The sequence below is a fragment of the Anser brachyrhynchus genome (genome assembly GCF_964034855.1).
Source record: "Anser brachyrhynchus genome assembly, chromosome: 2".
NCBI lineage: Eukaryota > Metazoa > Chordata > Aves > Anseriformes > Anatidae > Anser > Anser brachyrhynchus.
Window position 1 is genome coordinate 121,182,084 of NC_137695.1, and position 15,595 is coordinate 121,197,678.

At 38.7% G+C, this 15,595-nt stretch overlaps 1 long non-coding RNA gene across 1 annotated transcript; it reads right to left on the reverse strand.

The window, feature by feature from the left end:
• Positions 1–7,540: 7,540 nt before the first annotated feature.
• Positions 7,541–13,636, reverse strand: LOC308191059. The gene is made up of 4 exons (XR_013947683.1): positions 12,967–13,636; positions 12,379–12,688; positions 9,706–10,231; positions 7,541–9,555 (listed from the first exon to the last, which is right to left on the reverse strand). It is a non-coding gene; the product is annotated as an uncharacterized lncRNA (long non-coding RNA).
• Positions 13,637–15,595: the final 1,959 nt, after the last annotated feature.

Sequence of the window (15,595 nt, forward strand, 5' to 3'; positions counted from 1 at the left end):
TCCAAACTGGAAGGGAAACTTCAGAATGCTTGGTTTGGGTAAGCAGCCCAGAAAGGGCTGCTGGTTCATTAGTTTTGATAGGCATTGAGTGATTTCAGTATGTGAGCATATGGGAACTGCTCCTCTCACCCCACAGCAACATCTCTGGTAGATCCTGCAAAGCTCTCACAGTAAGGTAGGAAGTGTTACTGCCAACAAGACATTTCAGCTGGCTAATTCTCACCGAGGGAATTGGTCTCCTGTTTTTCTCTTATTGATGTCCTCAGTCACTTCTCTTCAGCTCGTTAAATTATATATGTCATGAAAGGTAAAAGTAGATTTCTGTTACTTTGTGGGCGTTATTTTCAGAAGTCAGCAGAACACCAGATGATGGGATAGGTGTTCAGTATAGGTTACGTCTGTAATAATGAACTAATTAGAGCCCGTGTCAGGGCTCTGGTTTGTACTGTTGTTAGCACGCTCCCTGGAGTTTTTTGCCCACGTGCCCTACAGTTCTCTCAAGCAACGGCCAGGCAAGGTTGGGGGTCAGCTTGCATCAGCAGCCATTTCCAATAAGCTCGAGGTGCTGGGTTAAAGTATGGACTTGATCTGTGTTGTGATACTTGGATTCTGGGCCAGAAAATGGTCCCCAGACTATCCTAGGGAGCTCTATAGCCATAGCAATTATGACTTCACTGGACAAGTTCTTGCATCTCAACAACACTCCTTAGAGGAACCAAGTAATGTCATTTTAGAAAACATTTTTAAGCCTATTGCATAATAGCTATGTTATTAAATACCATTTGTATTCCTATGACTTTCCTATAGACCTCAGATTAAGACCGGTGCTGGCAGCCTCCTCTCCCATCACTGAATGCTGTAACAGCTCACAGACTGAGCTGAGGAATTTCTGATCTCATATGACATCACAATAAGAGGATACAGTTTACAATATAAAACAAAATAAATCATGAAACAATTGCACAGCTTGAAAAAATTATGTTGTTCCAAGTATATTTTTTAAATGAAAACCATGTAAAAAGAATGAATTATGTCATCTTCTATTCTTTACTTTTTGTCTTTCAGATTAAAATAAATAAGAAAAGTTCCATAAAACACCAGCAGAGTCCTCTTCATTAGCTTAAAACATGTTAATATTTTACTTGTCTCTATTTGGGACATTTTTTTTTTTAACCAAGTTATAATCTTGTTGAGATTTTTTATAGTTTCAACAACATTTCATTCCTTGATATAAACCTAACTTTTAATTTTCATGAAAATTTGCTCTGAGTGGGCTTAGATAGAAACAGATCAAAGAAATGTTGCTAAAAGGCTTTATTTCATATAGCTTCTTTCATTCAATACATTACTCTTTCCCCTTTTTGTAACATACAAGTATTGTTATGAATCCTGGATCTGTTTGATCTTAAATCAGCTTTGTAGGTAATTTGCCATATTAATTAGACATTTTATGTAGCCTTAATCTGGTAAAGGAAGAATAAAAGAGAATTAAATTTAAAACTGGTTGATTAACTGATAAAGGCTGAGTGTTGGGCTTCCAGTTCTACGTTCAAAGAAGGAATTGAGCCTTGCTGAAGAAATACAAAAATCGTCTTTTGTTCTATTGTGCCTTGTTCCCTTTTCACCTGTTGATAGAACTTCATATCCCTTCTAAATGTTTGCAAAGGCTCATGTGACTGTAAATGTAAACTGAACGTTTCATTTGTGAATAATACTAAGTTTAAATATCTATGAGAACTTGATTATGAAAAGAGGTTATTAAAATCATTGTGGAGTGTATAGCAATTACAGTGGAAGTTACTTTAATCCCTCTAAGGCAGCACAGATTCCATCCAAAAAAAATGGTTTCTTTCTTGTGAGAGTGATGCAGTTAGACTATACCCCTATGATACATTTGCAAAGGATAAACTTTTCATATAGATCTCGTACTGGCCTTTGACGTCCTCTTTGTTTCTTTCAAATGTTGAAAGTCTCCTTCTAGGTTTGGTATTCAGGCAGAAGGAGTGGAAATTGGGCATCCTCCCAATCCTCCCATCCTATTACAGAAGTAAGACTCAGGGAAAGTTAACACACTCTGGAATATTATGTTTCCTGCCATGCCCTCTATGTGGCAGATTTAATCAGAAAATCACTGTATTTTTCTAGTATGGAGTTGAAAAGCTGGCAACCATGCACAGCACTGAAATCACTATTTTAGGTTTGATGAGATAGTTGTTCAATTTTCCTTATTGTCAGTGTTACCTGCAGCTCAGGATAAATGCACGCAGTTCACTTAAAGGAAAATCTAAGCTCAGTCGTGTACTTTAGAATTCATGTGTGTCAGTTCTTCCCCCCATGTCAAACCATCCTTGCCCTTCTGAACAGAAGATGCTCATTTTGCTTTGGTGCAACTGCAATACAAACTGCTGGTTTCTAGTTCTGAGTACACCTTTATCTGGCAACTGTGCAAACAACCATCTTGGAGACATCTGAGAACAACCTTGCTTTCTTTTGCTGCCGCTGTATCTCAGAAGAGAGGTATCTAAATTATCTCCTCCAGTTTCTTGAGTTCTGTATTAAGCTTTGTATTCCAAACCCACCCCTTTCTGCAGGAAAGGGCTACAGGGCCTTGGTTCAGTTAGCTAAGTAAGCACCGTTTTCCTGTTCACTGTTACAAAGGGATCTCTTTGTCCATTCAGAAAGGTGTGGTGATGGCAGCCTAAACATTGTCATAAAACATTATTGCTTCCTTCAAGTTTTCCAAAAACTTTAGCTGTGCTGGGTCTTTTGAATACTCTGTAATTCAGCTGTTCTATTTTCTTAGTCGATGCTACCCTTTTACTATGCGGTTTCCAGCCACATTCAAAGCTGAGAAACCTGACAGAGGTCTGCCTCTTCCAAGCTGAGCCTGAACAGACCAGTGCGGTACAGCATGGGCCATGGCACACCACAGGGCTGCCAGGTGGCTCCTGCCAGTCACAAAGGCACCCGCAGGAACTCCAACACCTACAGGAGACGGAGTGAGGACTGGAAAGAAAAGCACGGAGGATTGAAATGTTGAGAGGTGGAATATTATGTTATCTTGCTAACTGAGGTGAAAGTGCAATGCAGAACTACGTTGATGGACGTATAGCAGATGATCAATGGGTGTCATGGAAGGGCTCTCTGAAGGCCACGTCAAGCCACTGAGCAGTGGCATGTGTGATGGTGCTTGCTGACATTTTAAGATGAATGATGAAACAGATGATTTTTTGAAGAGTCAAATTTTGATTTCAGTGGGCCCTTTGTCTCATGCTGAAATTAGATTTCCCACTTGCTGATACTGGAGGCAAAAGAGAAGGGAATTGTATCTGGCATCAACAGCAGCAGCTGAGCTCAGAACTACTGAGGCAAAGAGTGATAGTCAGCGTGGGAGCTGAGCGATTCACAGTGGAGTAGGAAAACCTGCTGCACTGGTCAATCTGAGAGCATAATTTCAGGGAGTTTCCTGTGTGTAGACTAATTCCGCTGTTTTGCCTTTTCTTACCAATAGTGAGGAACACCAAACATGATAGTGGATAGTGGACTGGGTATCATTTCTCTTTCTCAACTCATCTTTGTCATGAGAAATGATGGCTGTTGGACCTTTTGTTTGTGTTCATTTCAAGTTCAGATTGTTTCCATAAAGGATAAACACCCTCCTTTCACCTCTATTCAAAGCAAAACTGTGTCTCACCAGAATGGCTTATTGCAGTCTATTGCTTGCTTCATTCATTCAGGTTTCCTTCCTCAGACGCTGTTTATGTCAAAAATTGTGAGCAGATTAATCTGATATGAAATAAAAATACCAGAAAAAGAAAAAGAAAAAAAAAAGAGACAACATTAATCCATTTTTTGTGACAAGATAATCTCACAGATATTTGGGATGGCATGTACATGAAATAAAGGCTTTTTCATTTCACATCTGCTAAATTGGAATTTCTAGTATGGCTTCCTCAGGGAAAGCAACTATGCATCTGTTTAACAGTTTCTCATATAAGTTACTCTGACTGGACAGAAGGGGAGAAGAATTTATATGGCATATTAGGTACTGTACAAGGGTAACTTATAGGAAAGGAGAAAGATGATTCTATGTTGTTTTTCTTCATTGATTTGATAAATGTTTAGTTGAAGCCTAGGAATAACAGGCAGCAGTGGATGAAGACTCTGAAATTTGAAATTTGGACATCAAAGAAGATGATTATGGTCTCTAAAAGATGAGAGATGAAGACAGGGCATAAAAGTTAGACACGTCTAGAAACAGAGGGAGTTGCAGACATGAAAATCTTAAGGGGAATATTGCTTACTGACTTTCCAGTAAGTCAATCTGGATTTCTTTTTGTGGGGCTGTTGTCACCCCTGACCTACTGTCTCTATACCAAAAAGTATACAGTTTTACATTCATAGATGATATATGTAATAGGAAGCTAATGTGCAGTTAGCAAATACAAGTGGTGAGAGGATCTTCATGTGAGCTATTGCAGCTCCATGTTAGAGCAGATGGAAATTACAAGTTAGGGTCACATGAAAATCTGTTATTAATATTAACAAACAGTTCTTGGTTACAAAGCATCTGACTCAAGTGCCTCTGACCACTTAGTTGCATATGCTTCTGACATATGCACATGCATATGCAACAGATACGCATTAAGAAAATTAAGCTCTTCCCTTTAAGAAGTTGTTTTTAATTAAACTCCTAATTAAGAATAAAAAGTAATAATGGTAGTTGCTAAAACATCAACATCTTAAAATCATAGTGTGTTTTTTTTTTTTAAGACGTCTTTCCTTCAAAATGTTAGCAATGGCTTACCCTATTGTCAACTAAGGAAAGGTTAAAAATAGTAAAAAAAAGTAAAGCAAACAATTTTTTTTTTTTTAGGGATCTGAGCCAAGATTTCTCCTTTCTACAGATCGTGGGTGAAAATATTTGAAATTGTTTTTCCTTCTGAAGTGGGATAGGAGAAAACATCAAAGCCTCATATCTTCTGTGAGATGATGAAGCCATCACCTGTCCAGACATACTTACCAGCAGCACACCATCATTTTGTAAGCAATGTACAGAAAGTCTCAGACGCCATCACACAGCATATTAGTGGACAATGCTGACTCTTTAATGGAAAAATTTGGAGACTCAGCTGGCTCTTGGGATCAGCCATTGTGGAATGGGCTGTGGACTCTGACCTTGAAGATCTGCTCTTGTATTGTACCAGTGTTAGCACAAATCATGCATGAGAGATTTGGGCCTCAGGCAATGACCAAGGAACCCTCATTTACCTCACCAGGTTCTGCTATGACTTTCAGCACTTTCCCTTTTCACGTTGTGAGCAAAATACAGTCTGCCTATTCATGGTCTTCTTTACCTTGGATGTAACAAGCACAGCGTTCAGTTGTCAGCCCACATAGGTAACTTTGGTTTACCTTACTCACATTTTATTTTGATTTCTGAATAATTGGAGAAATCATACTTGGGAAGGGTGTTTGTATTTGAAAAATTAAATTCTAAGTGAGTCTACCAGTTTGACGGATTAAAAAATAGAATAAAAATATGCAGTCAGTTGAAAGTGATTTCTTTTTCTTCCGAACAGATGAATTGCATATCTTTATGTTAGTGGCTAATATTTCACTGTTAATCTCCCTTTCTGCAACAATGGAGGAGGAAATGTCACTGGATATCTCCCATAGGAAAATGGATGAATTTAATTAAATATGGGAAAGACCTAATTAAGAACAAAAGCCTGTGATGCAAATTCAGGTATTGACTGTTCTCCAGTATAAATATGCTGTTTTGTTTCTGTCCTAGGCACCTTAAAACCATGCTCCAGGACTTCAGGCACAAACAAGCCAGACTCACTGGCAGAGGATGAAAATTTCTGTCGTCTTTTTTCCTCACTCTTTATTTTTAAACTGCACTGATGAAAGCCCAGTGAATGTCAACACAGCAGTCAGAAACCTGTTAATCAATCACCTGGGCAGAGCTCAAACATTTCACAAGTTTTTGTTTCCTCTAAATATTCCTGGAGCAGGTGGGAGAGGAAACATCATCACATTTCCCATTACCTGAAGCCTTGTTTTTCTCCTGCAATCATGTAACACTATTGCTTGTACAGTATAGCTCAGGGGGATTAAACTGATAAAGAGTACCGAGCACATTTCACAAAGACAAGGTGAACTCTGTTCCTATTTTTGAAACCATAACAGAGCAATTGACTTTCCTGAGGGGAAAAGTCATGTTATAAAGCTAGAGAGCTGGATGCCTCCAGTTGTTACAGTGTATGTGCATGGCTAGATCATGTACCTTTGCCTTAGTGCCAAATGCCGTTTCACCTTTACAAAACTGGTTTGGTAATTGTTCCCACTTGGAGAGAAAAGATTTAAGTGCAGGGTGGAATAAAATTTAAAAGGAGGAGGCAAAATAAAATTACATGATTTTCAGACTGATCTTTTTTTTTGAAGTTTTGCACAATCTATTTCTCAACATACCACAAGAAAATGATAGTTTGGGGAACAGCCTTGCAGTGTTAGATAACACATGTGTTTGATGATTATTTTTTCGAAGAATCTGGAATTTGTCTCTTTGGGATGGAACATCCATGGTTGCCTAATATAAATAATTTAATATGAATTAAAAATATGGGGAAAATATCAGCACAGATTTCAGGTTTTGTTATATTCTGTTATTACAACTGCTTGCCAAGTTATCTATGTTAGGGGAATTGGGCAGGATCTGACTGCTTGATGGAAGTGAGGCTGCCACAGATCCATGCTCCCAGGTCCAACCAGTAGCAAGGCTGAGCATGTATTCGCAGTAGACACATGAACACATATCACACATATACATTGCATATATCCATATATAAATGGCTGTCCACAGAGATCAATGCTGACAGGCACACGGAGCACTCATGTGAACACAGACAGCACCAGTAGCCTCACTCTCCTCCCTTTTCTGGCTTAGCAGGATGAAGGTCTACTAGCTAAATAAATATATATATATACATATATGCATATATATATATACAATGTGGATACCTCCAGCAGCTGGCTGAAGTCTGACCAGCAGCTCCCCTTGGATACCAGTCCCCTGACCTAAGTGGCACCACAGACATGTGGTCATCTGACCCCTGGTCCCACCGCAGTGGCTAGCATTTGTTTTTGCTCACACTGGTGGGCAACTGGCCCTTTTTATCCCTTTGCCCCTCCATTTTCTGATCACCAAATCACCTAGATCCATCCCCTTCCCTGCCTCTGGTTCTTCCCTTAAACATCCCATCGTAAGTCTTGTGCAATCTCAAAATGCTCTTTCCTTGTGTCTCAGGTCCCAAGGCAGTAGCCCAGCAGGGTATTATTGGGGCTCCCTCCTGGGACAGCATTGATAGGGGATCAGACAGGGTGTTCCTCTGATTCCTCAGTGGCTCCCTCCTGCCATTCTCTCTCTCTGCTCCACTGTGGGAGTGCAGAGGAGCTTTTATCACAGAACCTAACAATCCCAGCTATGTATTTTTAGCTCTTATATATCTAGTCTTAATTATTGCATGCACTTAAAGTACTACTGGTCTTGATATTGAAGGTTATATTTTCATGAAAGAATCCAAATATCTTCTAGAGTTTATATACTGATGTTTGCAAGTATTAAGGCTATGCTTGATCTGTGAATTTTAATAACAGGTAAAGTAAAAATTGTTCCAGTATTTCATCAATTCACTGGTGAGATCCCTGAATGTTGGTTGAATAAATGGCCCAAATCCAAACACAGAAAGGTTTCTCATTTTAAAGCCTTTTCTTAATTCAGGACATTTTTAATGAAAAAACAACAACAACAACAAAAACAAACTGTTCAAAATGAAAATGTAAAACAAGTAATTAAAAACATAGGTATTAAACACTTAGATGTTTCTTACTTGAAATGCTCAAAACCACTTGAAGTAAAATGTTATGAATACACTTCATTGGCTGAAATTGTAATGAAATTTTATTCAGTTTTTAGAAATACTTCAGTTTTCCCTGAAACACTGATTGTACCATGAATTTGCTATTAGTCAAAAAAGAAAAAGAAAATGCCTGCACTGGATTACATATGCCATCATAACACTTACCACATATAAAAAAAATACTACTTGTTGCTCAAGACTACATATTCTTCAAGAGATTCATTGCATTCAGCTGCCAACCTGCTCCCTCTCTGCAAGAAAATGACCACTCGAAGAAGGTTGCTACCTGCTAAGCCTAAAATCCCAGAGGCTGAGCAGTCCCAAGGGACAAAAACTTGTTTCCATACTTTTCCCCAGATCCACTAGCAGTGGTTTGACTGTTACAGAAAATGAATTGATATTTCACCCTGTTTCCAAAGGGTTGTGCGGGAAGCTTTCCCGCCAGAGAAGACCCCAGGTTTGGGATGGTTTGGTCACCACATATGTAGAGCTTCCCAACTGTGAGTCTTTGAGACTGGGATCTTCAAGGCTCTCTTCCAGTTATAGGTCCTCGTTTGTAATGTAAGCTTCCCACATCATGTCATGAACACTGACTGAGTTGTCACCTCATTTCTTGGTGTTTCTAGGTCCAACTGGCTGTGGAATTCTGCCCCTATAGGGTCTGCAGAGACACTGAGTTCTCAAAGATCTGTATCTCCTACCCCCTCTTTTTCTCCCTTGTTTGCTGCATAACACAAGAGAATGTATTACAACTTTATTACTTGCAAAATTATGTCTTCCTAGTCATATTATTTTTCTGTTATGTTCCCTCTCTCCCTGAACGTACAGATTGTGCTAAGCAAACAAAGTAATATTTTCTTCTGTTTTAGCTACTGTACTATTCTGAATTAGACTGACCGTTGCATTAGGTTTCACATACAATTTCTTTCAGCATTTCTCAGAAGAGCTGGGTGGAAAAATGGCACAACAATAGCTGTCTAAAAGCCAATATAACAAAATCCAGCTGTTCCCTGAATCTAGCACTGTGTCCCCCACCATTTTGTCATTTGCTTTTTAAAGTTACCTCAAAATAGCAACATAGAGATGTTCACAATGAAGCCATTACACAATAAGTAGAAAGATCCCCTAGTCCTGATGTTCAGAGGGGAAGAATATTGTTCACCCAAAACATATGCCTATTTAAAAATTTATATCATCAGTCAGGAGTCTGATGGTGATGGGAGTAGAAAGGTGTTTTGTACAGACTGTTTGGGCCAGGTTTGTGACTCAAATTGTTGTGCTTTTTTTTTTGGCAAAGAAACCAGGTCAATCTGAAACAGGTCTCCACAATGACTCTTCTGGCTGCCCTGCCCCTCTGGATCCATGCTGCGTATGTTCACAAAGGCTGTGGTGGCACAAACATCCCCTCTCCCCACTTCCCTGTCCCTAAATTTTCTCTCCATTGTCAGATCTGTTTGTTCTTCGCCACTGGTGGCAGCAGCAGCAGGGAGCGCTTGGGCAGAGGAGGCCTCATGGAAAAGCAGCTGTTTTGGGCTTCATGCTGTTTAATCCTTTCCAGAAATGGGCTCTTCTCTCATTTTTTGATGCTGTTTCTGTCATTCGTGAAGCCAAACCAATGGTCACATTAAATCTTGGGAGGAAAAAGAAAGAAATTCTAGCAGAGACATAGGCAGGCAAATAAATTAAGAAACAATGCCCAGAAGAGAGAAACAAGTGAGATGCTCTTTTTAAATTGCTAATGAAGCATTGCAATTGGTCTGCTTCGTGTGACGTGACCTACCTGAGCTCTGGATGTGCTGGAGCCAGCAGAGGTGCCCAGCACATGGTGTGTGGCTGAAGGGAAGGTATCACTGCGTTGCTCACTGCACTGAGGCCAAGTGCTCCGTGTAACCTGGTGGAGTGCACGTGGCCATTGGGCACCACTTCCCTGTACCATGGGGCTGCATCCGTCCATGAGCATGTGGAGCATAGCATCTCCCAAAGAGAAACAACATGCTCCAGAGTCAGGAGTTTTCTCACGTGTCTTTAGTTGCTCTGGTGTTTAGAGACCAAGAAACAGCTCCCACTGGGTGCACAGTCCCAACCCCTTTTCCAGAAAGTGGCCTGCATCTGTTGCCTTGCTGCAAGAGACTTCACAACAATCAGACAGCGTTACTTCTGCTGGTGAATGCTGCTGCTGCTTTGTTGTGCTGTTTGGCATGAGTCTTTGCTTACACATGTGTGTAAACACCGTGTCACTTAGGGGCTTTGTGACCTGGGCAAAGTTTTCTGGTTTCTAAGATTCAGGGTAGCCTTTCTGGTCATTTCTGGGGAGAATGATCTGAATTTGAGGTGGAAAAAAAAAAAAAAAAAAAAAGGTTTTTGTATTAGCACAACTCTGCTTTGTGAAAATACAGGAGATGTTTCATTTTCATTCCAGTGAAGGATGAAAACAAATTCCAAAACCTCCCAAGTCATCATGAAGCAGAATTGCTCTTCTCTGCCTGGCTCTTGGCATTGTATTATGAGATAAGTTGCTCTTCAGCTCCTGGTATTTAGGAATTGACTTTTATCTGAAACCATAAAACTTTGTATGCTTCACAAGCTTGCAGCCTATCCTTGAAGGTGATGCTATTATAAATCTCGTTCATTTTGAGCCTTTCTAAGCTCCGTGAGTGATTCTGTGGCTCAGATATTAGAGGAACATATTCAAGAGCCAAAGAAGCAACAAAATTAATTTTCTTTCCAAAGCTGAATTTCCAAAATGAGGGATGGGAAGGTATGCGCTATTGTAAAAAAAAAAAAAATATATATATATATATAAAGCAAAATGATGCATTTAAATTCAGTTGTAGTTATGTCTTACTGATCAAAACATGTTTTCCTCTGAAATGGTATGCATTTGTCTTGGGGCCACAGAACTTCAGTGGTTTTCTTCAGAGTCTAATAGTATCTTTTAAAATGTTATTGGAAATTCTACATCATTTGGAGCAGAGCAGAAGAGAAATATAAAAAGCAAAAGACTAAGAGCTAAAAGTGATTTTGCTTGACTCTTCCAGATATTTGGGCTTTCTGCACGAGTCCTGCTTTCTCCTTTGTTCCTTTCAGTCACTGACCTTCAAACCTCCAGCGCTTACTCAAAGCAGGCTGCTATATGTTGCTATAAGCACTGATCAGTCAAGCTTTCCCTACCTGTTCAAATACTCTAATTAAATATGTGGAACTGATTACTGAAATGGCTTGGTAAAAATTAAAATTAAAATAATTAAAAAAAAACCCACATAACACTTCAGCAGTTTCCTAAGACTGCCCTTCAATTTCTACAAAAGAAGGAAAAAAAACCCTGCTTTTTAACACCAGGCAAAATCGTACATGTTGCAATCACTGTCTGAAATGGTAGTACGAAAAAAAAGAAAAAAAACACAAACAAACAATAGGGAACGGGGATGGAAGGAAAGGACCATCATTGACGTTCAAATATCAAAACACTGAGGCTGGTAGGGAGATTTTTTCCTTTAGAACATATTATGACAACCACATGAAGATATTTGATACCCAGGAAAACCCCTTATAGTACTGCTGAAGCAATGCTGCAACTGGATGTCTCTTGTCCCTTCCTTTGCTCAGCAAACAGCACAAGTGAAACCAGGGGGGTGCTCTGCCTGCAAATAAAATAGTCATGCTGACTGAGTAACAACTCAGAGAGCTTTCGTTTTGAAGGAGCACACAACCAAACCCAGGGTGGGCCAAGTCAGCTGTGAGAAAAATGGCAAGCAACAGGCATCCTTCACTGCCTGCCCCTGACCTTCTGGAGAGAGAAGCACAATGTACGGTCGTCTGCTCTGATATTTTCCACCTTTACTAGATACTCTGTGAAAAAATAGGCCTCTGAGAAACTGAGTTGTTTTGTAAGTTTTCTTCAAGATAATACTATAAGCCATGAAATACAGCAAGAACGCACTGGAAATCTTACTGTACAGGGTATAGAATAGTTCCACTCCAATCTACTTGGTATTTGAATTTATCTTTTAGCCAGTAGTTATTTTTCGCTGTTTAGGAATCATCTATCTCCCACATATTGTGAGCAAGTGCAACTCTGATATATCACAGCTTCTCATTAAAAAATTGTCTTTCATAGAAGGGCAGTTCTGAAGATGAACTGCTTAAAGTATCCTAAGCCTTCCTTCAAAATGCAAAAGCAGTCTGACAGAGCTAATAACAGTTTTTCTGAACTCACCGATAAAACAATTAATGTCTTTCTTCATTCACAGCTATTTTCATCCCATTAAATGCTGGGGAATCTAATTTTCCTTAGCTTTTCCTAGCTAGAATGACTTCTGTGAAATGACACGCAACATCAAGTATTGCATTTACATTCCGCTCTTTGATGTCTGTGAAGATGGTGATCCCAAGAAAGTGTCACATTTGCAATATTCGTTCAAGTGTGTGTAGCAATAAAATTAAATACACTTACATTACATTCCACTACAGTTGATTTAGTCTGATATTGGTTCCAAAGATATTTTTTTTTCTCAGACAAAGCTAATTTCTTCATTTGTTCCATTTTAGGTGGATGAATTTAATTCTTATGAACAGGAGGAAAAACTAGCAATGGTAGATGAAGTTTAAGGAAAGCCTGTATCAAGCAAGGACAGCCGGGAAAGCCTCAGCACTGTCTGTATTTAGTCTTCAAGAAATTCCCTGCCAGACTGAGTGATGAACTAGTCTGAGACTCTTCAACTGCAGGCTGATGGGAACATCTGTGTTGCTTGGTGATACAGCACCTCAGAGAAACAAGGAGGCAGAGGAGGAAAGTTAATTACTCAGAATTACAGCCCCATTAAGATGTATTTTATAAAGAGCACACCTTGCCTGATGCCTTTCCAGTGAGCATCCATTCACAAAGTACCCCAGAATTTAAAAAGGAGATGTAATCAGAAACCATGGGAAGGGACCTCAAACAGGCCACCACCTTGGTTTTGCCAGCACGTGTCTCAGGGTGCCTTTGACTTCCTCCAAACGAGTGAACTCAGACTTGTTTCCCCCTTAAGAGTGGCCTCACCTCTGAAGTCCTTCCCATGTGAAGAGTCCCACTAGTGAAGAGATATAAAAGAAAACAGAGAAACAGCGAGGAGGAAACTGTTCCCTGAAGAGAGAGGGAAGAACCAAAGAAATCCTTCGAAGAGAGCATAAACCTCTCCACAGTCCTATCGAATTGTTATTTCAGCTTCTAACAGGAAAAAAATTATTATGCCCAGGTGGACCTTGTTTTAGCATCAGTGCCTTTAAAGACAAAGGCAGACCCACAGATTCAGCTATTGCACTGGATTTCATTTCATTTAATTTCCAGAGCATCCTAGCCAGCCTGAGCCAGGACTCATGACTTATATTCCTTCATTACTGAAAGAAGAAAATGACCAAAAAATAGAAAAGATATTGTTAAAAAATCCTTTGTTATTGACGGTGGCTTATCTTTTAATGCTGTATTCGCTTGTAGCTGTTGTGCCACATGATTTATTAGGATGTTCATGTTTTTGTCTTTTTCTTTCATATTTTATCTTATTTAGAAAAGATGCAATTTAAAGTTCACTCTTGCTGAAGGCATATACTGGTACAGTAATTGACAAACCAAATGGAAAACACACTTCTATTTCAGACTGTCAATCTGATGAAATGAAAACTAGTTAATACCTTGTGGTATTAATGTCATGTGTCATCAAAAGACCACATAGGAAGCATGAGAGAGGGTGGCTACATGATTACAATTCTTCACAGAGGCACATGTGATCGCTAACATTGTTTTTAGGTATAAACATAATTAAACCATTTGCTAGAATAATCCTTAAACTAGTAAAGACAATAGTTAATTTCACAAAGGGGTAAAATAACAGAATCTATGATTTTGGCATTCAAGGATGCCTGAGAAAAGGATTTACTTTATTACATATATATATATATATAAATTATTTCCCTCTCTTCATTTTTGATAAATCTGATATTTATTAATCTAGTACATAGATTCCCTTGGAAAATAATAAAAAAAAAATGTCCCATTAGTTAAGCACCTGGCCATGTGATATGTTTTCCATGTTGCTTTAGAGAGAAAAAGAACAGATTTTTTTTTTCACTTCTGTGGGTTGTAGAATCAGGATTTGTTTTAGAAAGTTTTTTTTTGTGGGTTGTAGAATCAGGATTTGTTTTAGAAAGTTTTTTTTTTGCTTTGTTTTTTTTTTTGAATAATAATGTCTGCTGATCAGAGCTGTTAATACTTTATTTTCCAATTTTTAAGGTAATTTAGGAGACACCCTTAAAATGGAGAAAATTTTGGAAGGAAAGTCTATCCTCAGGTCATGTACTCAAGCCATATAAAAGAGATTAATTGCCCTGTCCTCTGAGGCATGAGGCAAAGCTAGCTGCCCCTGGGGCTTTGCCATTCACCATAGAGGAGAGGCATGCAACAAAGTGATGCAACAAAGATTCATCTGAAGATATGAAAGAAGAGCTATGAACAGATGTATTCTTCAGTTGCTCCTGAGCAACTGGAAATGCTTTTACTTACAAGACAGTCCTACTCACAGAAATGACAGTAAGCGTGGCAGTGTCAGTGTCTTACAGAGTGTTTTTCCAGTAAATTCCAGACTGAATTTACTTCATTTATTTTTCTGTTAGGGATGTATTTAAACAGGTATTCGGGCTTGGCTGGGGAAGAGCTGTTGTGCAAATGTTATGCATTTGATTGGCAGACTGGTCCTTTAGGACTGTAAGCCATGGTATGATAACTTCTTAGAAAACTCATTTTTTAAAGAAATGGAGTAATTGAACAGGAGAATTGTTAGGAGACAGGAGTAGAATAGGAGAGTGTGTAGCTTTGGAAGGAAAGATGAGAAGGAGAAAGTTACAATATTGAACTATACATTGACCTCAAACATGTTTGCTATTTTAGAGACTTTCTTGCCTGCAGAAGAGAGATGCTGTAATGTTTTGATTACATCACCTGGGAAGAAAAATGGTTGTCTGGCTACTGGGCTACAAATGGCTCCTGAGAAGCAGAAGCAAGACTAAAGAAAAATATCTAAATGGTCCATTAAATGGTTCAGGAAGTCTTAAATGAATAAAGGCTCTGAATAAGCAATGAATACATTTCTTTCTCTTTCTCTCTCTCTCTTCCCCTTTTCCACTTCCCCCCAAATGATAGAAAAGTATATTATCTTTCACTTACTGTTCTTTCCTAGTCCTTAAACAGAAATGACTGGTAATATTGCTTATAAAGAAGAATTCATCGCATAAGTGAAAATTTTTCTAAAGTAGGTATGTTTAAAAATGCCTGTAAAATCAACTCTTTATACTCATCAATAAACTATGAAAAATTATGCATTGGCACATTAAGGTGTAGATGTAATCACTGCTTTCACTCTTGTGTTACAAAATCAATTTGAAGACTGCTGTATACCTTACTCTGGTTCTTTATTGATAAGGAGAAATCCCTTAAGTGTGCTGACTGTATTTTATAGAAATATCAGGAAGTAGAAATGCATTTTTTTTTAACCCTTTAAGCATGGAAAATTTTTAGTATACAGTACACTTTTCTTGAGAAAGAGTTTTTTTTGTTTGTTTGTTTGTTTTGTTTTGTTTTAAATCCCAGTCAAACCTTGTCAAAGTGGGCTTAAGATTTAGGTAAATTATATCCCTAA